The sequence below is a fragment of the Pinus tabuliformis genome, chromosome 5_2 (genome assembly GCF_031772625.1).
Source record: "Pinus tabuliformis cultivar Carrire ecotype Pingquan chromosome 5_2, CPIR1, whole genome shotgun sequence".
Taxonomy (NCBI): domain Eukaryota; kingdom Viridiplantae; phylum Streptophyta; class Pinopsida; order Pinales; family Pinaceae; genus Pinus; species Pinus tabuliformis.
The window spans coordinates 636,990,233-637,010,685 of NC_142306.1; positions in this window are offsets into that span (position 1 = coordinate 636,990,233).

The following is a 20,453-nucleotide window of genomic DNA, read 5'->3' on the forward strand; positions in this document are numbered from 1 at the left end:
TAACAGTGGTACACCATGTAGATCAAAATATTGCTCCATCTGAAGTATCCAATTTACTGGATCCTTGCCATCAAACTTCCTCATCTTGTTTTTTCTTGATTTTAGGAGCTCGATCTTGAAACGACTATAACTATATACTTTCAGATCTTTAAGTTCTGAAATTGCGACCTGTAGTAGCCTTCTGTGTCCTCTTTCCAATGCCACTAGTCTGATCCAAATTGGATTCTCCAAGAAAGATTTATGCACAATCTCGTAAGATTCCCTGATTATAGACCTTTCCAGAAGAGCGAACTTGTATGAAGTTCCACGTGTCACTGTTTCAACATTTGGCTCTGAAAAATATATAAAAGAAAACTACAGTCCGTCCTCTTTCTGTACCTTCTTACGAAATTTCAATCCGATGCTCAGAGAGAAAGTTATGACAATTTTCCCCAAGTCACCTATTTGGAATGTATTCAGGAGTCTGCAAAAAGACCAACTTCCTAAGATCATATCTCCGCAAATATAGAGCGAAAAGCTCTGAAATTTGGACCCACAATTCAGCGTGATTTCTTCTCAAATGGGTTTTTTTTGCAACTTTTGAAACGTCGCAAAAAAAAAAAGTTATAGCGAAAATACCATGATGACCTGTTTGGAGCAGCGAAACCCTAGAATCCAAAGCTCTGATACCAAATGTTATGAAACTAGCTCAAGAAAAGATAGAAATGATAGATCAACGCCTTAGAATTCAGCCTCTTCGAGGGGGAAACCTCCTTTACATTACATAAATGAACAATTCTTCGATGATACAAATGAAAAGGCCTCCTTTCTATATATAGGAGTCTAAGGGGTCATAACATAATCAGAGCCGACATAACAATAATAATGTAAGGGCACAATAATAACAATAGTGGGCTTCTATGGGGCACAATAGTAACAATATGGGCACTACATGGGTACATCAATATAATAAGTGGGTTGTACTAATAACAATAAGGGGTTACACTAGTAGTATAGGGGCCTAACAACTTCCCCTTGAAGGAACCGTTATAGCCTTTCTGTGTACTGGTGTCACTGGTATATTCCTAGCTATAACATTCAGTTTTTTCAGCCACGTCAGGCTAGTGTTTTAGTGTAAGGCACAAGCAACTCTCATGATTAAGGGTTGTGTGAGATCGAACGTTACTTCTGTTGTTGTGACTAGACTACTCTGGCACGTTCAACTACTCATTCTACATGTAATCTTTGCATCTGGAGGAGACTAAATGCTCGGAATAATTTTTGTGACCATAAAAAAAAAACTTCTTTTGTTGGCTTTCCACAACCACCTAGCTCACTCTTCATGCAGCCACAAGTTACCCTGCTATTACTTTGATCAGACCCAAAATCAACACTTAATTTGTTATCATCTATTTTAAAAGAGGTTGAACCACAGTTGACTGAAGAACATAGACCTTGATAGAGATTCCATTCATCCTGGGCACCTTTTACTTCTAGGTATGTTTCACCACTTCTACTTCCTCTATGAAGCTCATTTGAACAAGTATTCTACATCCTATCAGTAGCTGACAAATCGTGTTCTTTTAATACATGATAGTCTTGAGAAGTATCTATTTTTTTGCTCTTAGCATGTCCATCAAGGCTATCTTTCAATCCATTGAATTGATGTGCTTTTGCTGGTATTGTTTGATATTCATTCTGATTCTCATTGTACATTCCAATATCCTCATATTCGCATGATTCACAGTGTTGCCTCATGTCAAAAGGAGGTTCAAAATTGTGGAGCATGTTTAGAACAAAAAATGAGTTTGCAGTGATGCACCTTCTAAGTTGTTGATACTTCTTTGGAAGATGTGCAAGAAGTGCCTTGTGCTTAGGTGGAAGCCTTGCATAAGATCTCTCCCATCTTCTAACATCTGCTTCTATTGCATCTGAGTAATTGAGGGAATATACAATCGAAATGTCTTCCATTGTTGTCATTTTCCCTTACACTTTCACCTGTAATTCGATCAGATCAAATAGCAGAAAGAAAGAAAGGGGTGAAACAATTCCAAGAACAATGAGAAACACAAATGCATGACTTTGATGCTATTGAGAGCTTACCCAGCAACAGGGCTGATGAGAAGGGAAAGAGGGGAGGAATTTTTCGTCGTTCTCTGAGAGCCCCATGAGAGAATTGGCACAAATGATTTTGAACTTTGGAGAGAACTATGAGCAAATTGAGAACACCAAGCAACAACATATGATGGAATTGGTGAAGCAGCACATGGAGATTTAGAAAAACATTTGGGTTACCTTCAAATACTGTTGGTCCAACTTGTCAGATTCATATTGATGTGTTGGCATTGGTATATCCCTTCATCTCATTTAAAACCATGGCATATGCATTGATTGGAGGTTTACAATTGAAGGTGAGTTGAATCTCTGTGTTGAATAAAGTGAGCAGCAAGATAAATAAGTTGAATTTGTGTTGTGTTTTTTCTCTACGATGAGTTCATAGATGTATGTGCATTGAGTTGATGCATTGAAATTGTTGTGCGCTAAACCATGTTGAATACCATAAACTATGGTACATTAAGTCAACTAAATTCATGCTTTGTGCGTCCATATTGTTGTATGTTAACTTCTTTTTGAAGACCGTGTGGTACATGTCTGTTCGTTGTTGATTTGAAGTAGCATCAGATGTGCTCTAGCCATGAAATTTGGTGGAGAGGTTGGGGCACATGAGATCTCCAATACCCAGAAAGGGTTTGGGTAGATTCTAAATAGATTAGGAGATATTAAAATAATTAATATTTTTAATGGAGTCCCTATAGAAATTTTCACTGTAGATCAACAGATTATGCAATATACTAAAACACAATAAAATATCTACTCCTACAACACTTTGTAGAAGCTTAATCGAATTGAGCAAGATCAATCAGAACACATCTAATAGAGAAGAAGAAATCATACACATGAAACACAGAAGAATACTCTGGGGAAAGCCTCAGCTAAAAACCCCCAACCTTTGTATTATCATACAAGTGTAAATCTTGTTCAAGTTACAAGAAGAATCAGCTCTAAAGTTATCCTACTCTTTCTGCAATCAAACAATGCTGCTCATAGATAGTCAAACACTTCAAACCTTCTCCTCTACCCTCCAAGCCTCCTATTTCCTTGCGCAATTTTCCAGGGGTCTAGTGCTTCCACTTGTGTGAATTCCCACCTCACACTGCTCACTTGGCTCATAAATAATTGCACAAACCTGAAGGAGATGATTCCTTCTGCATGGATGAGTTTCCTTTATAGGAAAAATCCTCCAACTGATAGTACATTGTCCCTTCCTCTGATCTCAACTGGGTCTCTAACTGAACTAACATGCATGAGTTATTTATGAGAGAATATTCAATTATCTGAAGTGCAACAGTTACATGCATGCATGCATTACCTAACTGAACTCACAATTAATTCAACAACCTGTTTGAATTAATCTAACTGGACTTGATTCAATTAATTGAGCCAACTAATTACAACTCAATATTAGAACTCATCCTTATCTCTTTAACTGATGGATAAATTCCTCAATTAATGGAGAAATTGTTGCATGTTCCCACATAGACTTCATGTTTGATTTTCCTTAACTAATTAACTCAAGATGAATTAATTAATTATTTTACAAACAGCTGCTAAGATCAAATTCGAATTTTACTTCTCAATTTTAGTTCAGGGACTAACTAAAATTGGTTCTAACCTGAAGTTCTATTTATAGTGATGTTATTTTTAACACTTCCATTTTTCATTCCTTGCTGCTATGTCCAACACTAGTACCCGAACTTCTATTTATAGCATTGCTATTTTTAGAACTTATATTTTTAGCATTTCTTGTTGTTATTTTCAACACTCCCTCTAAACAAGAAAGGCATTCAACTCGAACCCGATCCTGAACCTTGGGAATGTTCTGCATGCAACACTTCTCCCAAGTGTTGTTGCTCCAGCAACTCTAGAAACAAAAAAATCTCCCAACTGACCTCCCTGTTGGGATAGAAACATCCTCTGATGCTGAAGCTTCCTCTGCCACGGAAAAGTGCTCCCTCTGTGACCTCTGAGCTGCTGCAACACTCCATGCATCTCGCACTGTTTCACATCTTTGTGTCATCCTACACTGGTGTAACACTTATGTGCCTCTCGCATTGTTGCAACCTGCTAGCTCTGTGTTGTCTTGGGATTCTTGTACGGTAGCTCTCTTTGTCGCTCCATTCGCATATGTCTCTACCCACTCAGCCAATCCTGCTACTCCTCATTGGGGCTCCTGTAGCAAGGTCTAATCAAAGAGGTTGGGTACCTCAATGATCCTACCCCTATTCCAGCCTTCTTGGGACTGTCACTCCACATCGCCCCACCTCCTACCTGGAGGTATGGATGCATGTGCTCCCTCTGCCCACTTGGCTTGAAATTTCCCCCTACTAGAGGTCTCTGCATGAGTGGATGCCTCCACTCGATCTCCTCTTGGCTTCTCCAGTTGTTTCTGCTCCACAAACTCCTGAAGTTGCTTCAACAATTGTGGCTCCTCCACAATTGTCTGAGACTTCTTCTGGCACTGCATGTTGAGAGGTAATGTACTCTCCCTCTCCTCCAAGTCTCCATTAGTTGCCTTGCTCCTCAAGGCTTTGCATGCATCTTGAGCCTCAAGAGCATACAAGTTCTTGACTCGTGAACTGATCTGCTTCACCTGTCTCGTGGTGACATGTCTAAGGAAAACATTTCCCTTACTGAAGACTACATCATAGCCTTTGTCTTCCAGCATTGCGATTGATACCAAGTATTTCTTCAGTTCTAGTACATACTTCACATCTGTCAAGGTAATGTGAGCTCCATGTTCCCTCTGAAAAACAACTGTGCCTACTCCTGAGACACTATACTTTTCATCATTACCCATTGCTATGGGTATCTGGAGATCTTTCTCCTCCAAGGTATTGAACAAACTCTTATCGTCAGTCATGTGGAATGAAGCTCCACTATAAAGAAACCAACCACATCCCACCATGGATGAAACCATGCATGCGAAGAGGGTGAAATCCAACTCGAACTGTGAGGCCATTGCGTCACCTTTAGATCCTTCCTTGGATCCCATCTTGGATTTCTTCAATGGACAATTTGTTGCAAAATGGCCCACCTCATGAAAATGAAAGTATCACACTTTTGATTTGTCAAACTTCTTCCCACCATGGGAAGAACTTGATTTGGGATGAATCCTTCTCCTTCCCTTTGTTTTCCTTACTCACTAAGGCGCAGTTTTCTTCATCCTCCTTGGATGAAGAACCATCTCTAGTGCTTCTTCTTATCTCCTCCTACATCAGATCCGACCAAAGTTGTTCCCAATTTGGCAGTTTCTCTCTTACATTTACCGAGTCTTGGTAGCTATGCCAACTCTTAGGAAGACCGAGGAGAGTAAGACTCACCATGTCATCATCGGCTGTCGTGATCCCTACACTTCCAAGCTCATCCCTGCAAGTGGTGAGCTTGTTCAGATATGTAGAGACCGTGTCGCCCTTTTCACACTTAGTTTTCTGAAGCTTTTCTTTTAGCACCAACTTCCTCTGATCGCTGTTGTTTTGATATAGATCTTTCAATGTCTTTCACATCGAAAATGGTGTCTACTTCCTATGGAGACTCAAGACAATGTGATCTCGAACTCCCTCCAGAAGGATTCTCCTTACTTTAGCCACACATTTCTTCCATTCCGCCAATTGAGTAGCATCAATCGGCTTGTGGACTTCTTGATCAATGAAGTTCTTTAGACCGTTATCCTCTAATATTGCTTCCGTGCGATCCTTCCAGGCTATATAATTCAAGTTGCCATCAAGGGCATACTTGAGTCTTAAACCACTGAACGCCATTGGTGAAATTGACTTGTGATAAGAACTCGATTTCTATATTCAAGAACCACAACTTCGAACTTCTCCATTCTTGTATATTGTTCTTCTCCTTTGATCACCTTTTCTCTAATACCATGTATAATTTTTCTACAAATCAGCTAGCTTCGATACCATGTAGAAATTCTCACTGTAGATCAATAGATTATGCAATATACTAAAAACGCAATACAAGATCTACTTCTACAACACTTTGCGGAAGCTTAATCGAATTAAGCAAGATCAATTAGAACACATATAACAGAGAAGAAGAAATCATACACATGAAACATAGAAGAATACTCTCGGGAAAGCCTCAGCTAAAAACCCCAATCTCTGCATTATCATACAAGTGGAAATCTTGTTCAAGTTACAAAAGAATCATATCTCAAGCTATCCTTCTCTTTCTACAATCAAACAATGCTACTCATAGATAGTCAAAGGCTTTTCCAAACCTTCTCCTCTACCCTCCAAGCCTCCTATTTCATTGTGCAATTTTTCCTGGAATCTAGTGCTTCCACTTGTGTGAATTCCCACCTCACACTGCTCACTTGGCTTAGAAATAACTGCACAAACCTAAAGGAGATGATTCCTTCTGCATGGATGAGTTTCCTTTATAAAAAAAATCCTCCAATTGATAGTACACTGTCCCTTCTTCTGATCTCAACTGGGTCTCTGACTAAACTGACATGCATGAGTTATTTATGAGAGAATATTTAGTTATCTGAAGTGCAACAGTTACATGGATGCATGCATTAACTAACTGAGCTCACAATTAATTCAACAACCCGTCTGAATTAATCTAAATGGACTTGACTCAGTTAACTGAGCCAACTAGTTACAACTCAATATTAGAACTCATCCTTATCTCTTTAACTGATGGATAAATTCCTCAATTAATGGAGAAATTGTTGCATGTCCCCACATAGACTTCAATTTTGATTTTCCTTAACTAATTAACTTTAGATGAATTAATTAATTATTTTACAAACAACTGCTAAGATCAAATTCGAATTTTACTTCTCAATTTTAGTTCAGGGACTAACTAAAATTGGAATCTAACCCAAAATGCTATTTATAGCAATGATATTTTTAGCACTTCCATTTTTCATTCCTTGTTGCTATGTCCAACACTGGTACCCGAACTACCATTTATAGCAGTGCTATTCAGTTATTTGAAGTGCAACAGTTACATGCATGCATGCATTAACTAACTGAACTTACAATTAATTCAACAACCTGTTTGAATTAATCTAACGGGACTTGACTGAGTTAATTGAGCCAACTAATTACAACTCAATATTAGAACTCATCCTTATCTCTTTAACTGATGGATAAATTCCTCAATTAATGGAGAAATTGTTGTATGTCCCCGCATAGAATTCATGTTTGATTTTCCTTAACTAATTAACTCAAGATGAATTAATTATTTATTTTACAAACAGCTGCTAAGATCAAATTCGAATTTTACTTCTCAATTTTAGTTCAGGGACTAACTAAAATTGGAATCTAACCTGAAATTCTATTTCTAACACCTCCATTTTTCATTCCTTGTTGCTATGTCCAACACTGGTACCCGAACTGCTATTTATAGTAGTGTTATTTTTAGCACTTCTATTTTTAGCATTTCTTGTTTCTATCTTCAACAGTCCCTAAGTCTAAACTTAGGAAAAATAAAATTTCAATGTGTATTAATATGAATCTGTGTCAGAGTGGTCCAAAAGACATGGATCAAGCCAGATCTAATCTTAGTCATTGATTAGGGACTTAATCTCGGTCGTTGATATGTCAACATGAAAAGTATAAGAGGAGGCTTGAGGGTCACTTGGAGAATACACCAGAGTGATCAATCATTCTATTCTCTAGAGCGGGGTTTGCTAAGAGAGATAGAATCAGCAATCGGGAGAGCAGCTAAGGGGCATTGAGTACAAAGAAATAGAGAATGTAGAGATTGTGTTGGGAGACCAGCGTAGCAGCCAAGGAGAGTGACGCAGAGCCACCAAGGGCTCACGCAGGGCCACGTAGAGGTAGCCAAGTGTTGCGCAGAGCACCAGAGAGGCCAGTGTATCTGACGCAGAGACCCAGAAAGCTAACGCAGGCTAAGTAAGGCTGACACAGGGCTAGCGTGAGACATAGAGGGCCTAACATAGTCCAGATTGGGCAGACGCTGGCAAAGCAGTTTTGTGTTGAGGAGCTGCCAAAGGATTTTTTAGGGTTTCAGCCAAGATATTTCTCTCAAACTGTGACACATAGCTGCTAAGGAAATTCTCTGTTGGGTAGGCCATTTTTAGCACCCAAATTGTACTCTAATATTGCTTAATAAGAAAACCCTCAGATAGATGCACTAGTTTTCCTACATTGCGTTTTTCCGGGGACATTGGTCCAAAAATAATGGTGTCATGTGGTGTGATTGTTCTTGTTTCTTTTAGTTGTTGATATGTAATATGTTGAGCATGCACTGGTGTTTATTTTCAGTATTTAATTTGTAAATAACTTGTTAAAGAAAAATAACAAGTAGGTAGGGATTGTTGGCTTGTATGGGCTTGACCTAGCTTCAAAGGTGATTTAACCAAGCAATCCCGGCACTACTGGCCATTTCGGCAACAGTCTGCGAAGCGCAGACTGAGGTCTCACCCGAAGTAGTATGGGAGGGTGCTAGAACCAGGTTTCCGCACCCTGGGGATGTCTGATGAGCTTCTGGAGGTCCGTGGTTTGACCCTGTGCGCACATCGCTACGCGCACCTGTTAGTCCCTTGCAACCTGTGATGCTGCTTCTGCGTAGCCCTACTCGGGGCGTGACCCATATTATACCCAAGTTCCTTGCTATTTAATCTATTATTACTTGATTACTCAACTTATTTGTGTAAGACTAGTGATTATTAACAACATATCCAACAATCATATCAGTGCGCATGATAAACAAAACCATATAAATGTAAAGAAGATAATACACAAGAAGATACACAAAAATTGGAATCAACTTCTCTTTATTATTCTTCGATCAAGATTACGGACTCGACACCACCCTGCGCACTCAGCTGCAGGGGTCCGTGCACTCAACCTCGGACTCTACTAGGCCTCTATGCACTCAGCTGCAGAGCCTCTTCCTATTACTATGACCCAATACACTTAGACTCTTACTCTATGCTCGAAACATGCGTATTCATCTATCTCTCTAATTCCTCTCCTTACAACTTAGAGCCTCACTCTATTTATATAATCCCATGGGGACCATGGGTTGGCCGACATGACATTACATTACTTTACAATACTTAGGGCGGACAACCCTATGACTCATCCTATACTTCGCACTCCGCGCTAATAATTCATGGAGTCTTACAATACTTTTGACCAAAACTTGGGCTTTGAGCCCCAAAACATGTTGTGGGGGGATTCCATGCCCAACAGGCCCCCAACACAATCATTGTGACTCGTCCTGAGTCACTCTGTTGGTGTGGTGATCTTGGCACGGAGCCCCTCCAACTGGTCCCGTACTGCTCGGAGGTCCATGACGCACTGTTCTGCGGTTTGCTGGACTTGCTGCATGCGCTCTTCCGATGCTTCTTTGTGAGGATCAGCTACCTTCCTTAGCGCGTAGAGTCCCTGCATCTAAGCGAGCTTGCCCTCAATATCTGCCATAATGGTGAAGGCCTCATCAATCCATGACTAGACACGCGCTTTGAGAAGTGCCTCTTTCTGTCTTGCGGCATCCATCAGCTCTTTCAGTGCCCTTGCTTTCTACATCTTTGCTAGCCGTTGAGTGAGGAAGATTGTCTGCACAGTTCCACTTACATTATCATACTGCTCCTGAAGCTCATGAGCCTCTGTTTCCAAGTGCTATATGTTGGGGTCCTCTTGCAAGGATGTGGGGATGCCAAAGGCTTGGTCCAACATACCGGTACAGTATTGCACTGCCCATCCAATTTCTTCCAATCCTTTTTGAATAGTGCTAATGTGCTGCTCTCTAACTTCCAGAGGAGTGGAAGGTTGCGCCTTCAGCCGCATCTCAGCAATCTGGAGATTCAGCTCCAGCTGCAAAGGCGTTGTTTCTTCACACGTGTTTCGGACTCCACTTGCCAGACAATGGATCTGCATCTGTGTTGGTAGATCTATGGCGATGGACAACTCTAGGACTTACCGACACACTTCATCAACTATCTGCACAATCTGCTGGTTCTGTGACACTAGTTCGTCGCACTGCAGGCTGAGTTGTTCGATGTTGATCTTTTGCTCACTCATCACCTGAATTGCATGACCCTCCCTAGCGCAGAGCTCTGCTATTAAGCCATCCTCTAGTTGGTACAGTGTGTCTCACGAGGGTAGCGAAATTAAGGCCAAGTCCCTTGATCCTGCCCACCGTGGCTCTGTCATCCTCATTCCCTGCTGTTAGTGCTCCTTTCAGTACCACTATGGTGTTGGTCATCTTTGCGCGTAGCAGCTACTCCACTACTGATGTGCCTGTTGTGCCATAGGTGGCTATGGTTCCTTCCTATGGGGGCCGCACCTGTAGTTCCTGCGGTTGCACCCTTAGCACCCCCAACACAATCTGCTGCTTCGACATGGCTTCCTAGAGCGCCTCATTGGTGACCTCGCAAACTGTGTCACTGATGTTGTAGAGGTCGCCTTCTGTTAACGTGATTGAGTTGATGGCTAATTTGGATGTCTTGACCTTTTTCCGTGGACCCGATCTCTCTGTGACACATGGCCTTTTCAGTTGGGTGGAAGTTGTGCCCGGGTCCGCACCTTCTTTTGCTAGGTTGGTGTCCTCTGCCTCCTGTCCCGTAGAAAATTCTGGGCCCTCTTCTTCCTGCGTTGTTGCAGCCCCTGTTGTCTGTGCTGCTACGGCTACTTCGACGACCTATTCCTGCTCCACGACTACCTTTGCTGCCTCGCGGATAGCCCTTATCTCTACTGCCGCTTTTTCATTGCGCTTCCTCTCGGCCAACTTCGTGATGCACAACTTGGCCTTATCCTTTTGTTTCTGTGTTGTTGTCCTACCCATCTCCGTCAAATCTGTGGCGCGCCACTCGAGAGGCCATGATTCTAACACTGAAAAGATTGCATCATCAATGGCGATGAAGGGGAGCTTGGTCCATTGCTGCACCGGATCCTTACACGCCTTGATGTAAATATTATGCATGTCCACCTTGAAGTCTGCAAAGCTCCATAGACTGTTGTGCATTGTGGGGGACAGGCACAGTCATCTATTGATCCACATCAGGATGCTCGCCTCCATGAACACCCAGAAGATCTTTGTCTCGCGAATCCGCTTCGTGTCCTTGGTAGCCCAGAGCGACGCATACTTGGCAACCTCTGCTAAGCCTTGTTCAATTCTAGGGAATTGACTGTCCTTTGGCAATTCTCCTGTTACCAGAAAAATGGACAAGAGAAACCACACGTAGTGGAAGGTCTTGCCCTGCTCCTAGGCTTCCTTACAGTTGGTCAAGAATTCCTTGTAGAGAAACTTGGCCCGGTTGAATTGGACCCCCTCTATGCATTGTTCGGCCAACACAACTACCGGTGCTGGCAACTAATCATCCCGACATTTTCTCATTACCTTCGCGGCCATGAGTTGAGTGGCTAAGTGCACCCCTTTATCTTTGATGCTGCTGATTGTGTAACCCCTCGTTTTCTTCTCAAGCTTGTATTTTTTCTTCATGGCTTCCACGAGTGCCAAATATCCGCTTTTTCCTGCTATCGCCGTAGGGTCCTTTCCCTTACAGGGGAGCCAGGAAATTCTATGGATGAGATCCGCCATGATGGGAATAGGCTCCTCCAGCCATAAGTACCCATCGTGCACTAGAAAAAGCAGCTGCCTGATGACGAAAATAGTGATAAGCGCATGATGAAAGTGTGGAATCCATAGAAGATGAAGCAATCCAGCCTTCTCCACACCACGCAGCCATTTTCGTGGCTCTAATGTTGTGACTGGCCCCTCCATGCCCTGCTTCATGAGGCTCTCCATCTCTAAGTGTGGGAACTTCTCACTGTTCGCAAGGTCCCAATCTTCAAACTTCATTATGGGCATGCAGCTTAGGTGCAAGCCCTCAAACACAATTCCATCGGGGAGTGCGCTCTTAGTGGCATCTAGATCCTTTGGTATCTTAGTTTTCCCTTTCCACGGAGGGACGTACTCGTGCAATTTTGCTGTAGAGTGCACCGACTAGATGTCCTCTTCTATGTCTTCTTCTTCCTCTATCTCATCGATGAGAACCTGTAGGTCCTCATCCTCATCATTTGTCTCAATGGTGACAGCCTTTCCCTTTTCTTCCATTGAGAGTTTACCAAACCGCGAATTCCTCGGGGACATGTGAACTAGTCCCGCTGCCTGCTTATCTTTCTTGGGCCTCGGTGTTTGAGGCGATTTCAGGATTTTCGACATGACTGAATATATGGAAATTTTGAGTATCAAAGTGTTGTGGTCTTCTCAGAAAGGTGACCAAACGGCTCAAGAAGGATCAAGGCAAGAAGAGGAAGACAATGAAAGTAGGAATTAGCATACAAATACAGGACTAAAAGAAGGCTCCCTTGTTTTGGTTTTTGTGCAGTGAGTAAAAGTTGTGTGAGGACACACAACAAAATAGGGATGGGAGGATGTTGGTAGGCTAAATTGTCCTATTTTTTAACCTCTATCCTACTCTAAACACATGACCTAAACCTATGTTTTAACCTAAGAACTTATTCATTCTTATACCTTTCTCTAAAATCATGCACATTCCTGCACCCTCTTTGTATTTTCATATTTAAAGGCTTGTCCTGAACTTAATTACTTATTTATGGATTTTATACCTTTAATTATCCTTGCAACTAATATTTTTCTTTCCTAAAGTATTTGATAAACAAATGTATTAATCATTGTGATAGAATGGTCAAGTGCAGGTAGGATTCCTGCACCAGCTGGCGGATTCCTGCACTCCCGTGAGAGCTCATTAGTAGGATTCCTGCACCAGCTAGCAGATTCCTGCACTCTCATGATATCTCACCAACCGACGCGTATATTTGGTAAAGGATCAGTTGACCTCGAGTTGGGCTCAGAGCGGGAGAGAAATCAGTGGATTGAAGATCATGACCTCGGCCAAATATCTTAGATTAGTATTTTGTAAATAGCCGAAAGGCTTAGTTAAGCTACTGTTATGATTTCGTTACAGCCATAGGACTGAAGGCTTGTATATAATACAAAACTCTGATACAAAACTCTGATAGGAATTAAGGAGTGATGCTATGGTAAAATTTTGCTAAGATATTGTAATTATTTTGGAGTATCGCCTCTCTGGGTTGGATCGCAGATCCAAGATGTATTTTTGCTTCTGAAACTAATATAAAGGAATGCGCCAGTACGCAGTTTCATTTTCCATTTGCGTTGTGATGAATCTTTGACCAACTGCGTTTCTTGATTTCTTAATAGGGAAACGAGCTGGTTGGCCAGGGCCCAACCAACCCAGCTCGTTCTCCCTTTGTTTAAAGGTGTGTTAACTTAATTTAAAGTGCAAGCGTGAATTTGTTATTTACTTTGATTTTTCTCACAAGTTACAGATTTGATTTGATTTACATTTATTGTGTTGCGGATCTGTGGTGTGCAAGCTTAGAAGTATTTGATTTCAATTTACATAAGATTTCCTTTTAATGTTTGATTTCATTTCTGCAAGATCGATACAAGCACGCTACCTGTACTAGTGCATTTCTGGTTCTACAAGTTGATTTCATTGGTTTAGTTTCACAAGTATTTTACTCCTTTCCTTTCGCAAGAGTTCTTTATTCCTTTTTGGAAGATTGATGTTTGTTTCTAAACTAAGGGCATTATTAATATCTGAGGTTTCACTTAGGATTTAATTGTGTTGTGATGAATATGGAATAAATGTTGTAGTAACTTACAATTTTGTGCTTGCACTGAACATTTTCAAAGAAAGGATTGAATTTCATGATTAATTATTAAATGAACCCTATGAGTTAAAACATTGAAAATTTAGATCTAAATGCACAACTATCTCAAGAAAATCTTGTTCACACAACTAGATGATTTCTCTAATTATATAAAAGAGTTTTATGTTTTAAAGAAAGATTTACTTTAACTTTTGAAAATCATTTCCTGTCTAGAATCTAAGTTTGGTTGAAGAATCTTTCTTCTTGTGAGAATTTACTTTCAAATTCTGTTTGCTTTGCACTCTATTTCACTGAACACGCTTTTTATTCTTCGAAAGTAATCTAGAAACCAAGTGCAGAAATATTGATTATTTGGTGCAGGAATCTCAGATCCAGTACAGTATTAGAGTGTTCTAGCTCAGAGACATAGAACTCCTGAACAAAGGTTATAACTTTAGTACAAGTACAAAACAACATTCCGTTATCTAAACCTCGTTCCAGTGAAGGCACAACGTTCTGGTACAAGAATACTGTTGTAGTACAGGAATAACAATTTAGTGCAGGAAAGAATATCTTTAAAGAAGACAGATACCTGAATAACTTATTTATCACACCGTCTCATTGAAGGTAAATATAACGGGTCATTTAATTAGTTAATATTGTTCGCAATGAATTAAGAATCCATTTTAGTTTCTGCAAAAGTACTTTTCATTTATTCTAGCACCAGACTTTCTTTGAGTATCAATTGCCGCTTGATCATCATTTTTCTTTGGATTCTGTAAATTTGTGATTTAAGAAGTAGGAATACAAATAGAGAAGGTTCATATAATTTCTTGACATTTCCTGTGCTATGCCTCGAAGTGTATGAAACCTCAAGGTGTCAAATTAAGTGTTGAAATGAGCTTGCTTAATAGCAATTCCTGCACCCAACAATTATAAGCTTTAGAGGGAGATGTTTGAGAAAAGATACAAGAGGAATATTGATATTATGATTGAATACTATAATCGCATGCAATGATACTATAACCAAATGGAAAATATGTAGATATGTAGGCTCAAGAGTGTAATAGCCCTGGTGAAAATTCCATGTAATAAAAGTTAATAACGGAAAAATAATAACCATGGTTGATGGGACACTTATTCCAAGTTGAATGTTGTGCAAAAGAATAGTGATGGGGACCAAGTCTTGTGTTTGTTTAATGGCTAAGAAAATTGGCAAAGGCAATGGCTAAGGATTTGGAAAGGTAAAATGGCATTTTTGGTACATTTATTTATGAAAATAATGAAAATTAGGAGAAAGGAAGGTGAAAAGTCACAAGTTGAATGTGAGGAGGAAAATGAAGGAAAATAATGGAAAATGAAGAGAATAGAGGCCTCATTGATAAAAATGCTTCTGAGGATCATTTGGTAACCTTTTGTTAGTTCAGTGTTGGAGCTCTCTCATTATTTTATCTCTCTTTCATACTCTTGGGTACTTAGAGTTTTGTTGGAGCACTCTTCGAGGGTGTGGCATAGGCAAAGGAAGAGCAAGAAAGTGCAAGAGAACATCAAGATCAACAGCTACAATGGGATTTTATTGTAGGTATCGAGTTGCATGTACGTTTTCCTCACTAGTTTTGGCATGCATGGCATATGCATGTGGATTATTGGTCATGATCTGTGACTGGCATGGAGGATTGCCTAGACTGAAAGCGAATTGCCTAGCCTTTCCATTTCCTAGATAACCATGGAGATTGTGAGTTTATTTCCTTGTTTTGTTTTGGTTGGTTCTCATGTTTCCTTAACTTGGGTTGAGTTACTAATTCCTGGAGCCTTGGTTGAACAAACGATTTGGAGCCTGTAATAGCTTGCGTTGATTTACTAGTCTTGTAGACTTGGTTGGACAAATGCTCTGGAACCCTTGGTAGGTTGAGTTACTAGCCCTGGAGCCTTGGTTGGATAAATGCTCTAGAACCCGGCGACAGCTGTGGGTTGAGTTACTAGTCATGGAGCCTTGGTTGGAACAAACACTCTGGAGCCCTAGAAGGCTTGGATAGAAACCAATCTGATGATGGTTTTGTGATGTCTGACTATGAGGTGGAATCACTATTTGATGGGTTGACGTGGTTGGCCTTTGGAAGCCCTGAATGGGATTGATGTGTTTTATGACATCCCGCATTCATGCTTGGAATATGGCACAGGGGTGAATGGTTGAAGAGAGATTTGGCTCAGCCATTCTACGGTTAAGTGGAACATGGAAGTCTCATCCCGGGTTTGGATTTTGCATCATCAATATGAGGTTATTTCTCCTTGTAATTCTATGAGTATTATACTGGTTATATGTGGTTTATATGGTTGTGATTTCATTGGTATTTATGTTGCTATTATGTTGGTTATATATATGTTTTATGACAGTAGCTATGTATGGCTCTCATCATGTTTTTACTTGTAAATGAATGAACAATGTATCTATGACCTAATGGATGAAATGGTAGTTGATGTGTTGAGGCATCAATGTTTCTTAGTGATTCTTAGCTAAGTATGAGACCCCTATGCTCAAATCTGTTATTTACACATGTAGATTACATATTCGTGATATGTTTGACGAAATGTTTGTCATGGCTAATAGGGGTCCAATCAAGGTCTTATTCAAGTAATTGCATTTGTGCTGTCATTTCCTTGTTATTTTACTGTTCTGAAGATGTCATTCAATTATGGGCAGTGACCTCGGTTCTGGGCCTGAAAAAGTGGCTCAAATCTCAGGGACATTGGCATAGCACTATGAAAAATAGTCCCTGGACACTGGCTTGAAGGCCTGTGAGAGCATCTAGAGGTCCCTAGACGTTGGCATGCCCATAGGATGAGAGCGTAAAGAGGTCAAGTGGTCCAAAATATCAGTGGGACCCAGGGGCTGGTTAGCAGAAAGGTTGGATTCGTTTGTGAGGCTCCTAATGTTGATTTTGAATGTTTGTATGGTGTGTTTCCATCGGTTCCACTTTCTTAACGTGACTTAGGAGGTTGAATCATATCATAGTGGCCTCTCGTCACATGTTTACCCTGGCTGGCGAGTTGCTTGAGTATATGTGAGAGGAGGGTGTTACAAAGAAGGTCAAGTTTGGAGTAGTTATGCTCGGTGCAATTGTTTCCACCCAACATAGCGTTTACAGAAGTCTTTGGGTAAAGAACAAATCACAAGTACGGAAAAGTTAAGCATTTGGTCAATCTTTTAGTTTTGTTTGTAACAACAATAACTATTAATACTTTTGTGGTGTTGGTTTTCATTTATATATGAAATATTCATTGTTAGATGAATTTCTATTTCAGAGTCCAAATTTATGTTTCATCTTCTAGAACTAGGACCATCATTTGGATATTTAATTTCATCTTCAATGTCCTAAAGATTGATTTGCACTTCGAACTCAAAAAAAATCATCCAACTATGAATATTGTGAACATAAAAGAAATAAGAATTATTATTATTTTTCTAAAGATCGATTTTCCCAATATATAAATTCTTGTTTGAGAGCATAATTTGTTTTACTTTAAATTTGAATAAAAATATAAATTTTAAGAATTAATAAGCTCAAACAAGGCTTTTGATATAAACCACGGATCTTTAAAATATATCTTGCATCATATGCCTAGTGGTAGCAATGCAATCATCCAAGATTCCTTGGTTCAGATTTCCATAAATCCTTCTGAATGAGTAGGGAAACTTTCAATCATATTTGTGAAGAATTGAATTTAGTGGTTCCGAAGGACATAATGTTGAGGACAACAATCCCTGCAAGCCAAAGAGTGGTTGTTTGCATATAGAGGCTAGCCACTGAAGAGCCATTACATCTAGTGTCCAAGAGATATGAGTTGGGGATGTCAAGCTATCATAAGTTGGTATTGGAATTTTTTGTTGTTATTCGCTAGGTGCTTCTCCCTAAATATATTATGGGGATTTCCAATGATTGAATGTAGGGCTTGATGAAAGAGTTTGAAAGAATTTATGGGATTCCTAAGGTTGTTAGGGCCATGTACACTACTCATGTTCCTATTATTTCTCCCAAGGTTAATATAACTACTTACTTCAATAAAAGGAACACTAAGAGAAACCAAAGAACATCCTACTCCATTACATTATAGGGCTTTGTAGATAGCACAAGCTCCTTCACTAATATATGTATAGGCTTACAAGGTTCTATGTCTGATGACTTAGTCTTAAATAATTTTGATATTTTCAAGTTGTAAATGAATCGTTTAGCTTATCCACTCTTGGATTAGCTTCTAGTCCATATGTCCAACATAATATTACTTGGACTCAACATGCTTCCAATTATAAGACAAGCGAGATCCAAAAGATTGTAAAGGATGCATTTGGTCGATTAAAAGGGAGGTGACATTGTCTAGAAAAGTGCACTGAGGTGAAGTTGCTTGACTTGCCAGTTGTTCTTGGAGCATGTTATGTGCTAGATAATATTTGTGAGTAGCACAATGAGGATTGTGATCCAAAGTTGGCATTTGAACTAGTGGATGATGAGATGTGTCCAGAAAGTTGTGTTCAATCTCAAAGTTCTATGCAAGAAAGAGGTAAAATTTCCCACAATTTGTTGCATCATGCTCATACTAGCACAAGTTTTCTCTAGACATACTTCCGAAGCCCTTTTCTTCTTTTGGGTATATTTATTAGATTCTATTTTCTAAAAACCATATTTATCTTCCATTCATGCTCATGAGCTTGAAGCATCCCAATCAAAGATGGGATGAAAATAGGGTCACTTGTAGCTCACAAATATATTGCCCATAATTTTTTGTATCATGCTCATGCCAGCAAAAGTTTTCTCTAGACATACATCTAAAGCTCTATGCTTTATTGTTTTTTTGTTAGGTGATTCCTTCTTGATTCCATGTCAATCTCCCTTGCATGCTCTTGAGTCCTCCCACTTCTCCTAAAGCTAGAAGCATCCCATTGAGAGATGGGATGAATGTAGGGTCACCTTTGGTTGAGCTAGAAAGGCTCATGGCTCAAACATAATTCCATGCTTGTTTGCATTAGGGTTACATGTTTAGATGTTACAAAAAAACAACTAGAAGCATCCCAAATAGAAATGGGATGAAATTTATTTGTCAATTTTCCAAGAAATTCTTTTATCTAAAAAATAAACTAGCTAGATACCATATGGAGCTCTATGAAAGTGAACTTGTTTTGATTCTATTCAATGTTACTTTAATACACATTGTTTTGTTTATATATATATAGCTATTTTTAATGATAAATAGAAAGAAGGATTTGATCAAAGCATGTTTTACCACATTTAATTCTTATAAGTATTTGCTCTCTAAGAATGTAATAATGAAGGAGGAAACCATAACATAATCATATAACATGATGCTAATAGATCTGCCATGTCCTTTCGTTATAAGTTCAGTTTTTCAATTTTTAAAATGTGCAAGTATTATGCCTTCAATCTTGTTAATATTAGTGTTTATCTCATGATCTAAAGCGATTATAAAATATATATTCTCAAATGTATACTTTATCTTTAGATGTGATAATATATATTAGATTATGTAAATCGTAATATAAGTTCTTATTGATAGCATTCAATAGTTTTACTTTGTTGGTCATCTTATATGTCCCATAAGATCTCCTTAGTCATATCTCATATAAATAAATGCTATGGCATGTCTCGGTCAAGGACATTTGATTTCACAGTTATGTAGATTTTATTGTGAGTGTTCCATGCAATTTCAAACCAAAATTCACGATTCAATAAGTCATTTGTGTTATGGTCATTTTGTTCACTTTTCTTATGATAAATATGTGGAATTTTTTTAACATAATTGTGTTATTGAAGAGTAATTTTTTAATTAAACTTTTATTGGTGAAGAGTTAATTTATTATCAAAATATCATTCTTTAAGGGCAAAATTTTAAAAATGTTTCTTCATGGGCTATGTCACAAGGTTCATCGAACATTAACCGTGAGGTTCGAATTTTGGCGAACCCTAAAAAAAAAATTGGAACCTAATTGAACCTCCATTGAGCAAGTCCATAGATTAAAACTCATAAGTTCATGTCACAACTCAAGCTTGTAATTTATCCTTGCAGTTTCCATGTGGTGATAACATCTTTTTATGTTTATTGATGTTGATTTCTTCCTATTTTATCCTATAATTCATTATATATATATAATGGCGAACCTCATCAAAAAAATTGAACTCAAAGCAAAACTAATCATTACCAAACCTGTGATATTTGTTCATGAGGAGCATAAAAACTCAAAATGTCAAAAAAAAATATATTTAAAGGCTAAAGAGAAATCCAAATTCCAACCTCTGTTCCCATTATAATTTAATCAAGTCCTTGCATAAATAATGGATGGGAATAAGATGCAAATAACTATATTTACTTGAAGTTACTTATCATTATTTATGTTTTCCTCAATATTTATGTAAGTAAAATTATAATGTGCAGACTTACCACTAGTTATTACCCACCAAAATTTATGCAAATCCAAATGTTTAAATAAAGAATTAATATATCCACTTCACATCTCAATTTATTATTTCCTTCTAAACCAAAATATAAAATTCCATTTACATATTAACCACTATCGATTTAATTAAATAAATTATAATTTTTACCATTTTTCTTAATTTTTTAAACTTTTTACTTAACGAATAAAAAACATTGCATGTTTGTTTATATAATTATAAAATTATTTTACTTTACAAAAATAGCACCATTGGT